General features: G+C 44.5%; 1 long non-coding RNA gene across 1 annotated transcript; it reads right to left on the reverse strand.

Moving 5' to 3' along the window:
• Positions 1-3,988: 3,988 nt before the first annotated feature.
• On the reverse strand, positions 3,989-8,453 carry LOC120752277 (uncharacterized). Its single transcript, XR_005700658.2, has 4 exons — positions 8,270-8,453; positions 5,281-5,404; positions 4,537-4,677; positions 3,989-4,109 (listed from the first exon to the last, which is right to left on the reverse strand). It is a non-coding gene; the product is annotated as an uncharacterized LOC120752277 (long non-coding RNA).
• Between the last annotated feature and the right edge of the window lie 2,527 nt (positions 8,454-10,980).

The following is a 10,980-nucleotide window of genomic DNA, read 5'->3' on the forward strand; positions in this document are numbered from 1 at the left end:
GGGGAGGATCATAGAGGAGCAACCTTGACTAGCATGAAGCACAGACTCATGAAGCAGGATCCTGGGGAGAGAATCACTACTGTGAGACTAGTTCTGAGAGTGAGGGGGGTGAAAGGAGATGCACAGAGTTTGTTTTGAAAACAGCATTCCCTCCTCTGCATTTCTGCTCCTGGATTGTGCTCGTCTGAGGCACGGACAAGCAGCAGCACAGAGACCTGCTTTGCTCTTAGTTTAACTAGCTGAGGCAGAGAAGCTCTCTGAACTGTTTTTTCCTTTTTCTTGGGGCTGTTTAAACCTGTCCAAGACTGAAAAACCCTGAGAGACACCTGAATCTCATGCCTGCACCCCCCGAGACTTAGGACAGCATTTTTCCAGCACTGGAAGAGCTGATAAGAGACTGAGGAGCTGAGCTACCCACAGCAAGGAATTCTTCAATTTACCATCCCATCTCAGAGTAACGAGAGGTTTTATTGTTTCATATTATTTATTCTTTATGCTTGTGAGCACTTTGTTTGTTAAATAAAATAGTTTTTTCCCCTTTTCTCCAAGGAAGTTCTTTTCCCAGACCAGATGGGGGAAGAGGCTTTTGGGTTTGCTCCCCAGAGGGACCCTATTCAGGGGTTTTCTCATAAATCTGCCCTAAACCAGGACAAGCCTACATCAAATCCACAGACCCTGATGAAACATTCTAGACCTATGCCATCGTCATTGGGTTATACCATAAAATAGAGATGAGGGCTCAACAGAGGCATGTGGTGCCTCAGCCTAATATTATTCCCAGGTACACATCAAAGTACGTACTCCATCCCTGCTGCCACCACTGCCAGCAGCACAGGATGCTGCACAGGAAGGATTACACTGCTGAAGGACAGCTCTGGATGTATGTAGACCTGTGGGAAACAGTAAGCCCATCTGTGTGCCAGGATTGACAAGATGGCTTAGGAATGTCCCTTGTCTGGGGGCTAGCAGGATGTGTACAGGCTGGAAACATGTCCTGGGTAACCAGCCCTTCACAGATTTTTCAGAGAGCCACGTGCTGCAGGTTAGAATAATTTCCTGACTCTTTCAGTCAAAATGGTATTTATAAAGTGTTTCCATTACAATAAGTCTTCATTTTGCAAAATCGTTTTGCCAAAGTGTTTCCAACCATCTCAAGTAACAACAGCTAATTAAACACTACATAAATGACCTGTATCACACACCCACCAGCTTCCACTGATCACAAGAGGCATGAGAAAGGAACAAAACTGGAAGTGAAGAATATTTACTTTCCTCAGAAACTAGGAAAGCGGACGATGAATCTGGGGGAGAAATAAAGTTTAGGAAAATAAATCCACTAAAATATTGTCACTGGCAGAGCTTGTTCAGAGAAATCTACTGAGAATATTAGGGTACAACACATGCCTTTGCTTCCCCTCTTGTGGTGGCGTTCTGGGTCATGTCCTTTGGAACTGACTTTTTACAATGGGCTCCCTCTACCCCTTCTGTGTGCCCCAGGAAAAGGCACAACCATTTAATAAGAGCAGTCAAGCCCTCAAGAAAATGTTAGCGCAGATGGCTTAAGCTGTTTATTTTTCTACTTCCTGTTTAGAGTGTGAAGTTCCAGACAGGGGTTATTAATTAAACAGGGGTCAGTTCCATGCTGAGACCAATCATCCCTCCCAATAAGCACCTGTTTTAAACAAGTGCAAGCCAACCCTCAAAACGAGTTTACATAATCAGTCATTCCTCAGGGATGCTTCTGCACTTGATTTGGTGGCACTGCAAACCGCAGAGACAGGAGGACTACCACCTATGTGGAGTACCTGGGGTGAGCACTGAATTAACTTGCTGCAGTTTTGGATACATCAGAGCATGGAAGAGTATCTTGGAATGATCTCTGACAGTAGCTTAAGGCAAAGCACATTCAGCAAATCAACGTTTTTATAACAGCAACACTGCTTTGTGGCTGCCATGGTGTAACCCCAGCTGGCAGCTGAGCCCCACACAGCCACTTGCTTGCTTCCCCACCAGCAGGATCAGGGACAGAATTGGAAAAGTGAGAAAACTTGTGGGTTGAGATAAAGGTGGTTTAATCGGTAAAACAAATGCCATGCATGCAAGCAAAGTAAAACAAGGAATTAACTCACTTTTTCTCATGGTCAGGCAGGTGTTCAGTCATCCCAGGACAGAAGGACTTCATCATAGGTAATAGCTACTTGGAAAGACAAACAAACATCCCTACTCCAAATATTTCTTCTACTTCCTCAGCTTTAAAGCTGAGCATGATGCCACAAGGTATGGAACATCCCTTGGGTCAGTTAGGATCAGCTGTCCTGGCTGTGTCCCCTCACAACTCCTCCTGCAGCCCCAGCCTCCCCACGGGCAGGGAGGTATGAGAAGCAGAAAAGGCCTTGACTCTGGCCAAGCCCTGCTCAGCAGCAGCAAAACCATCTCTATCACCAACACCTTTTCCAGCATAAATCCAAAACACAGCCCTTTACTAGCTACTTTCTAGTGAAGAAAATTAATGCTACCCCAGCTAAAAAGAAGCACAGTGGCATTGAATGGAAAAGGTACTTCATAATTTTCAGAGCTAGGGTTTGAAACTCACCTTGGAAACATGTGTGTGCACAGGTAAAAGCAAACAGATCCATGCTGATGGTGCTGCAAGTCTGATGTATTTTAATATGAGAAATTTAATTGCTGTGCTTTTCTTCTGAAGCCCAAGACAGGTGTGCTCATCCACACAGCAGTAAGGAGCACAGGTAAGACAGAAGAAAGCAGGTTGGGGGAAGATTAGACATGGCTCAAATTGCTAGAAAGGCAAAACAGTTTACTTCCACAAAACAGAGTAGACAGACTGGACACATCTTTCCAAGCTCCAAGTTTCTCTGATCTACAGGATCAAAGTACTAATTTGCTTAATGCTGCCAAGGCAGCTCTGCTCTTCACAGAGAAAACTGTCCACCCATGTCACCAGCTGTGCCCTTGCCTAGGAAACGAGAGTGAGGGAGGTTTCCTTTTGTCTTTAAGCTCAGAGCCCAGTTAACTCTGTGGGTCCCTGGGTGTGTGGCAGAGGCTGGGGAGGTGAGCAGTGGTAACAGCAGCACCTGGCAGCATTAGTGCCTAACTAGGGGAAGAAGCAGAAGAGAGGTTATAGAAGCATTAACAAACTGAGCAGGGGGACAGGGGGTTCTGGTTTTGTAGAGCAGAATGCAAAGGGGTATGCTCACAGATAAAGAACAACAGCTAAGAGAGTATCTCATTTTTACAGGGTTCTGGGAAATGAGTACAGTAATTAGATCACTACTTATGCATTCAGTCATCAACACTCAAGATCTCAAATCGATCTCTTCTTATTAATGGACATTTCTCTTCAGAGCAGACAGATGAATTTTTTTTAAATAGAACAGCCACACTTTAAGCTCTACTTCTCCATCCTCACCCCAACACTTACCAGATGATGATTTCTGAGTAGAGCAAGTTGAGAGAAAGCCTTTCATGGCTGCCACAACCCTTTTGAAGGAATGTCACGAACCGCTGAACCTCAAAATTTTATGGGAGTGTCACCACAGAAGTTGCCTGTAAAAAAGACCAGAATGGGATGTGAACCTTGTTCTCTTGAGGGCTGTAAACCATAGTCTTTCAAAATGCAGGGTCAGAAAATATTTCCCTCTTTAAAACCCCCTTAATATAAAATCTTCAAAATGTCATTCAGCTTTGAGCTCGTGCATCAGGCTGCAGACATGGCCAGAAGAGAACTGGCTATACTTGTAAGCAGACTGCTGGCTGTCCTCAGACCAATAGTTACAGACACCCACTGTGACCACTACAAGTCACTAGTGGCAAATGCCCACTGCCCGGACCACAGTGGTCAGGAGAAATCCCTGCCCTGACAGGCAGCCCCTCCCTCAGGCTCCTGTGTGCAAGACACCACGCAATGCTCACAGGATTGCAGGACATCCATATCCTCCGGGGAGTAAATCACTTGGAGTGTCTCACGTCACTGAGAGCTGGCACTGAAGAACCTTGTATTCATAAATGTTTTAACAACTTAAATTTCCAGTCTATGCTTTTTCTTCTATGTTTAGAGGACACTTGTACAGCTTCCCTTTCCGCACAATGTCCTACAAAATCAAGTTCTTTAGTCAGGTAGGTACCTCCTCACACTCAGCAGAGCTGTAGGAAAAGCTGTCCCCTCCCTTGGCCCCCTCTCTTTGGCCTGCTGCCTTGTCTTTGGCAAGCGGCTTTGGACGGACATCGCAATTTGTCCTCCTGCAAGTTAAAGCCTGGGAAAGAGTATCCTACACAGACTGTCATGGTTCCAAGGCACAGCCATGCCATGATTAGGACTTTGTGTCCAACAAGTTTGATTGCAAAAGCATTGCCAGGAAGGGAAAGGTATGAGGCTAGCTGACATAACTCCAAGAGTTATCAGAAATCCCTCCGGAAGTATGGAAGTGTGCCATATAAAAATCCCTTGTCTTTCAGCAAAAAAAAATTGGTTATGCTCCTCAATTTCTCTCACCCCAACATTAATGTGAGCTCTCTCACCTAGTAACTCTTTGGTTAGCCCAAATCCTTCGCACACCATCACTTTGCCATGACAATTAGACAGGTTTCTTTCAGTCCAGAAAGTTCACGACTTCAGGGAGAATAATGGATTTTAATAGGGCTACAAGTCTCCTGTGGCAGCTGTAGCGCAAAGCGAAGAACAAAGTCACAATGCTGCATATTTAACAATTGGCTCTTATTTCCTAGGGTTAGCTATCAAAATGTGAGCAAAGGCAGAAAGATTGATATGCCCTTTAAAAAGGGAAAAGAAAAAAAAAATCAAAGATGGGATACTGGTCCAAATCTATTTTGGTCATATTATTCATTACTTCTGAAGTTAACCTTTCATATGGTTTAAAAGTCTATGGTATTGCCACATGAATGAAAATTTAACTCTTACCTTAAAAGCAGGCACAATAAGGGAGGAAGAAAGGGAAACGGATGAAAGCGCCAGGAGATTTTCAGCAACATACTTCGGCATTGCTATTGTTAGCCCCTCAGTTCTGCCACGTTCAGGCCTCTGACAAGCTCTGTGGTGAGAGCTTTGCCCAGAGGTGCCAGGTTTGTCTGCTGTTTGCTGGAAGCAGGACAGTGGCACCCACCAGGTTTCCCAGCTCTCTTTGAGGAACGTGCCCAGTTTTCAAACACGCACTGAAGCACTCGTGGGTTCATTAAAAGCCCCACCACAGATGTTGCATATTTTCACAGGGGAGTTACAAAAGCCAGAAGAACTTGGATGCTCACCTGGTGGCATTTGGGTCTCACAGGGGTGTCCCAGTGACTGCAGGATTCCTTCCCAGTCTGGAAGGATGACATCTATGTCAAGATCATCTCCTCGGGAATTTTTGGAGCAGTGATAGGTTTTGTCCTAGGAAGAATAAGAATGCAGAATATTAAATTCAGCTTTAATATTGAGTTTTAAAAGAACCTATATATGACCCTCATTGAAACACAGATCATGGCCAAAGACAGTCTGAAGAACAAAACCTTAAAACACTCATTTTAAGTTCATCTGGAAAAAAAAAAGTCTTCAGTTAGATGGCAAACCAATTAGGAAAACTACCACATTCCTATGTTACCAAGCCAGGCCTTGTTCATTATAATCCTACAAAACACAAATTTCACTTCAGCCTTGTTTCAAACTTCAGCATTTTGCCCTTACTGCATCTCCACAGATAGGTTTTCCCCTTATTATGCACACTAAATTGTTTTCTGGTTACTTTCTGACTCTTTGAATTTCCCAGCCTCCTTCTTCCCATCATAACATCATCCTAAAGTTCTAGCTCATTCTGACACTAAAGCCTAATTCTATATTTTAGCTCCTGGGTAAAAGTAACTTAGTTTAGAGACAGGCACCCACAAACTTCTGTTATTTACCAGCTCTAGAGAAGGGTGGGGGGAAGAAGAAAACAGGCTGTTTCAATATGTTGGCACATAAATAGACATTGGAATCTAGTTTAATATAACAAGTCTTGAAAAACTGCCAGCCATAACAAATGCTATTACCTAGCAGCGAGTCTGTGTGCCGGAGGATGCTCCAGGGAGCTGTCTGTGAGGCTCCTATTCAGGCAAAACTTTGACTGATGGCCCCATTTCTGATAGTATTTTCCTCTTTACTGCATGTAAATAGTTATGATAGCTAAACTGCCATTCTCAGCTGTAATAGATGTACTTTTAGAATTTCTTGTGTGTTTTTACAAATTAGCTGTTGGAGGAAGATAATTGTGGAGTGTTCCAACAGCTCCTTAGCATCTCCTCTGTCTTTCCCCCTCTCCTGTCCTTTCACTCCCAACTCGGAGTTAACTGACATGCTAAACTGTAGATTTGGTGGGTGTTTTCTTGATGAAAACGATATTCCTAGCATGTTCCATTACCCTAATAGTCTTCAGCAGGAAGCATCACTACTGCGTTTCGTTACAAAAGAGTGTTCTTGTTCAAGTGTCAGGGGAAAAAAACAGCTTCTTCCCCGTATCTGAGAGCTACAACGATCACGCACATAGCCCTCAACCACACCCATTCAGAAGTTAAACAGGGCCTCTTCTCTAGAGCAGTAGCCATCACCACGGCTGTCATGCTGACAGGATGAGGGCCTATGCAGAACAGTTATTACTCAAAAGCTCTCTCCAGAAGCATCACTTAATTTTGAAAATATTTGGAGAAATACATACACTAAAATTGACCTGCAGTATTCCCAAAGGCTGGTGGTAGATTCCTCCACCACACTTGGTCAACCAGCAAATCAGGGTGGATACCTACAGAGATGAAGTTCTTCTGTATATCATCTGCAAACACAATATACTAAACCCACACAGATGAAGAATAAAGGGGGATGAGGGAAGGGAAAGAAAAAAACCCGGAGTGAAATGGTGTGAGGAGATGCTGAGAGAAGGAACATCTGCAGCATACCAAATAAAATCTGTGCAAGATCAAGTTTCTTGAGTTTTTTCCACACTCCTTTCCTGTTACTTCCTCCTTCCCCATTTACTTTTTGTGCCAACAAGTTCCCGTTAATTCCTTTTGTTTCCAAGTTGCTGCTCGATATAGCGCTTTTTCCCCTTCCTCCTTTTCTCCTACATTGTGTACAGACCCTTTAAAACAGGAAACAAATAGCGTTTCCTCCATGTATTTTAAAATTTAATTACTTTGTTGTGCTCCTGCTCCCTGCTTCACTGCCTTTCCAAGGAGATTTTGCATAATTGCACAGCATCCTGTACACACGCAGATAGTAAGGCCTCCAGAAACTTTAACTTGCTAGTAAACAGCATTAAAGTTCTCACTTTCTTTTTAATTTAGCTTTCTTTTAATTTGGGAATTGTGTTTCTCTATACTGCTGTCTCAGGGATGGGATTGCACCTCAGCAGGATCAAGGCGAGGAAAATAAAGCCTACTGCATGGAAGGTAATCCATTTTTTGGCGTGAAGATTCACACCAGACCCCTCAGTGCCTCAGTGTCACCCATTCCACCTCCAAGAGGCAAATCATGCACCACCCTTGTCTCAGAGGGTACGGTGGATGGGGGCTCACCTTTGAAAATGAAGCTGAAACTTTGGGAAATCACAGGTGACTTGTCACCGAGACACACAAAGCAGTCACACGCAGACAAGAGATTTTCGCAGGGCAGAGGTCCTTCCGATCCAGCTCAAAGCAAGATAGGCAGAGAGAGAGAGCCTCTTTGTTTTATTTCTTACTTTTTATACATTTGTGGGTCTGGCTGTGGATTGGCTTCTGGGGTTTTTCACCCCTCAGCCAAGTGGCTAAACCAACTGTCAGTTACAATTGTTTTCAGGTTAGAAATATGCAAACAAAGGACAGAGAATGAAAAACAGAGGATTTGTTTATGTTACATCTGTGGGAAAAGTTAGAAAACTGCTCTAATATTCTACAGTAACTAAAAAGATCTGACTCCATTTAAGAAAATCCAAAGGCTATAAAAAACTCAGAAAAACCAGGGTAACATCGACTCATGTGGACAAGTGTCCCCACATCACAGCTTATTTCTCTGTAGTCTCTTTCACTGTTCTCTGAGGCCCTAAGAGGGCTGTTCTGCTGGATCAGTGCAGCACATTGACACAAGGATTAAGGTCTACAGCCAAGTTTACAGCCTGGGCTCTGCAGCTTAGCTTAAGGCTGCCAACGCATTGGAGCCGTGCAACTGGGGCTTTCTGAAGCTGGCCCAAGTGAAAGTGGGAAATTTCTAGGACTGAATGTCCTCAGCTGGATTGTTTGTTGTTACCTGGAACTTTTCTTCCTCTCTGAGTCTCTTCATAAATCCCAAGAAACTCCTCTTGGCAGTTCAGCGACAATGTTATTGACGGATACTTTACAATAATCTCTGCCGTGCCTTCAGAGACAGTCAGAGGATCCAAGAGCACTCTGTGCTTCCCACATAATGTGATGAGGAAGGAGCAGATATAAATCCCTGGGGCTCTTCTAGCTTCACTTCTGATGCCCATTCTGTGGATAAATGTGTGCTTCAGTGATAAAAGCATTAAGACAAGACAGTAAGAGCTTTCCCCAAAACCTGGCAGTCCTGCCCATGATTGAAGAGAATCTAGCAGGTCAATAAAATCAGTGGTTTATGGGTTTCCAATATTTAGTTTTCTTTTCTTCTTTTTTAAACCTATTCCTCCCCTGCCCCCAGTATTACTGGACTTGGTAGAAGCCTGAAGATCCTGATATCACTAGCAAGAGCACAGTTATTTACTGGAAAGGCCAAAAGGATAAAAAGCTTAACCCACATACATCATCTCTCTCTATATATATATAAATATTAAAACCCATTCTGACCAGTTAGATAATTTCTTAGGGTTCAGCATTCGAGTTGGTACAAGGCTGCAGGAGCTCTCAGAGTGTACGTGATCACATGGCAGCCCTGTAGCCTGAACCTTGGAGACCCAGGCAGAGACACAGGCTAGAAGCACAAGGGGGTGAGCTGCTGGGCCTTAGAGGAAAAGAGATTTTATTACAAATTTGCTCTGAGCTGTGCTTTAAATCAGTGCCTGGAAAAGAGATAAACAGATACCGGGCTGGTCACATACCAGGGCTAAAAGAACTACCAACCTCAAATACTCACTACTGGGGAAGAAATGTATTTTCTTTTTTTAAATTGACCTTGTGACCAGCCCTTGAGAAGACTTATGAAATACTTTACTTTTGTCTATAAAGTCCCTGATTCTCCAGATACACCAGAGAGCAGGCCTAGCCTATAGGTTCATATACGCACAGTGCATTCGGATTCAGCCCTCGTTAAATAAGAGACCAAATCAACAGGGAAATATTTGGAAGCATCTGAGTGGTTATAACAGAGCAGGAGGAGGGAAAACAAGATCACTAATGAGAACCGTGTGTCCCTTTAGTACCAAGCATAATAGGGTTGTTTGCCTCCCAAGGCAGCCATTTTTTAAATCATACCCTCTGCAGAGCGGCTTAAAATCTGTGTAAGTGTGCTCCCTCCCACACCAAGGTTTTATGATCTCTCTGCCCAGATGGGATGCTGACACCGTGCCGTGTCTCTGTGTACCTGCTCGGGATACCGAGAGTGCAGGGAGGGAAGGCTGAGCCCTCCTGCTGGGTAGAAATCCTTCCAGTCCAGAAGGGAGACGAAGAACATTTGCCTCCTGAGGAAGGTGCTGTTGTGTGAACAGCTCTGCACAGCAGCACTTTTGAAAGGGAACACACGGGGTACATGCCTAAACCCTCAGCCTAGCTGAGTTACAGGGAAGGTGCCCCTCCTCACCAAGAATTGGCTTCAAAAAAACCCAAAGCTCTTTCACCAAGTCTATGTTAAAGGCAATGAGTCAATCACATAATTCTACACAAGGGCTCCTGCACACACCCAGCACTTCTAGAGGATGTGATCCCTGTGCTGGCATCAGGGGACATCAGTGTAGTGAGGGTGCTGCAGCCTGGAAGATGATAAAGGCCAACAGGCTGAGGCACAAAGGCTTGTCTCTGGGTTCATTTTAATAGCTGATTTTGCATTCAGGTTACTGAGCTTGCCATGGCTTCGAGCTCATCCAGAGATGAGCAGCTCAGCTGGACAAGCCTGCTTCAGGGTGAGCAAGAGGCTTTTGCATGGTTCCAGCCTCTGAGCTGCTAATGATGGTCCCACAGTTGTTGACTGTGCTGCACTTCCCTGTGGAGAGAAATTATCCCCACCTCCGGTTGCTTACCACTTTGGGGTCCTATTTTTATCTCAGTGGTGTGGTGCTGTGGAGCACCAGCATGGATGCCAGTGGGAAGAGGAGGAAAGCTGCCTGCTAAGCAGCTGGCTACTGCACCAGGCTGTGAGCAGAGCTGGTAGCACGTCCCTCCTGAACAGATTGCTTTTTAAATCGTGAGCAACTGCAGTCTCTGATTTGTTGCCAAAGCTCATGTCAGCCAGCAGCTCAGGGGTCCTTTGGCCTTTTCATCATCCTTCCTCCCACTCAGCATTGGATGTGGAGAAATATATAGATGTGCAATAGGCAGGAGGAGGCACATTAGTAGGACTGGGCTGTTTGCTGTGCTTTAGAGGCAGCAGCAAGCTGACAGTGTCCAAAACCACAGCTCTGTTTAAGCAGAGTACGTGTGTAAGAGATTCAGTCCAGAACATGGAAGATAAAAAAACAATACCTTATTTCAAGGACAGTGAGAGAGAGAGAGAGAAAACAGATTAAGCAACACACCCAAACACAGAGGAAACCTGCAGCATCGGTGGTAACAAATCTCTGCTCATCTACTTCCCACAATAGGAAGACAATCATATCAGATAAAGGAGGCAACTACCTGTATACTGAATTTTCGAGTCAACTTCTCACTCAAAGAACCCTCAGGGCTTTGAACCTTTTGTGTGAAGGCTTATGTGAGAGGTGTGTGCACTGCCTCCACCTTTGAGAAGACTGACACTACAGAGCTGGGCAACTCCCTGTGTCAAGTGTCTGGCCAGAGAGCCATCACTGCCTT

This window comes from Hirundo rustica, chromosome 4 (assembly GCF_015227805.2).
Source record: "Hirundo rustica isolate bHirRus1 chromosome 4, bHirRus1.pri.v3, whole genome shotgun sequence".
NCBI classification, from domain to species: Eukaryota; Metazoa; Chordata; class Aves; order Passeriformes; family Hirundinidae; genus Hirundo; species Hirundo rustica.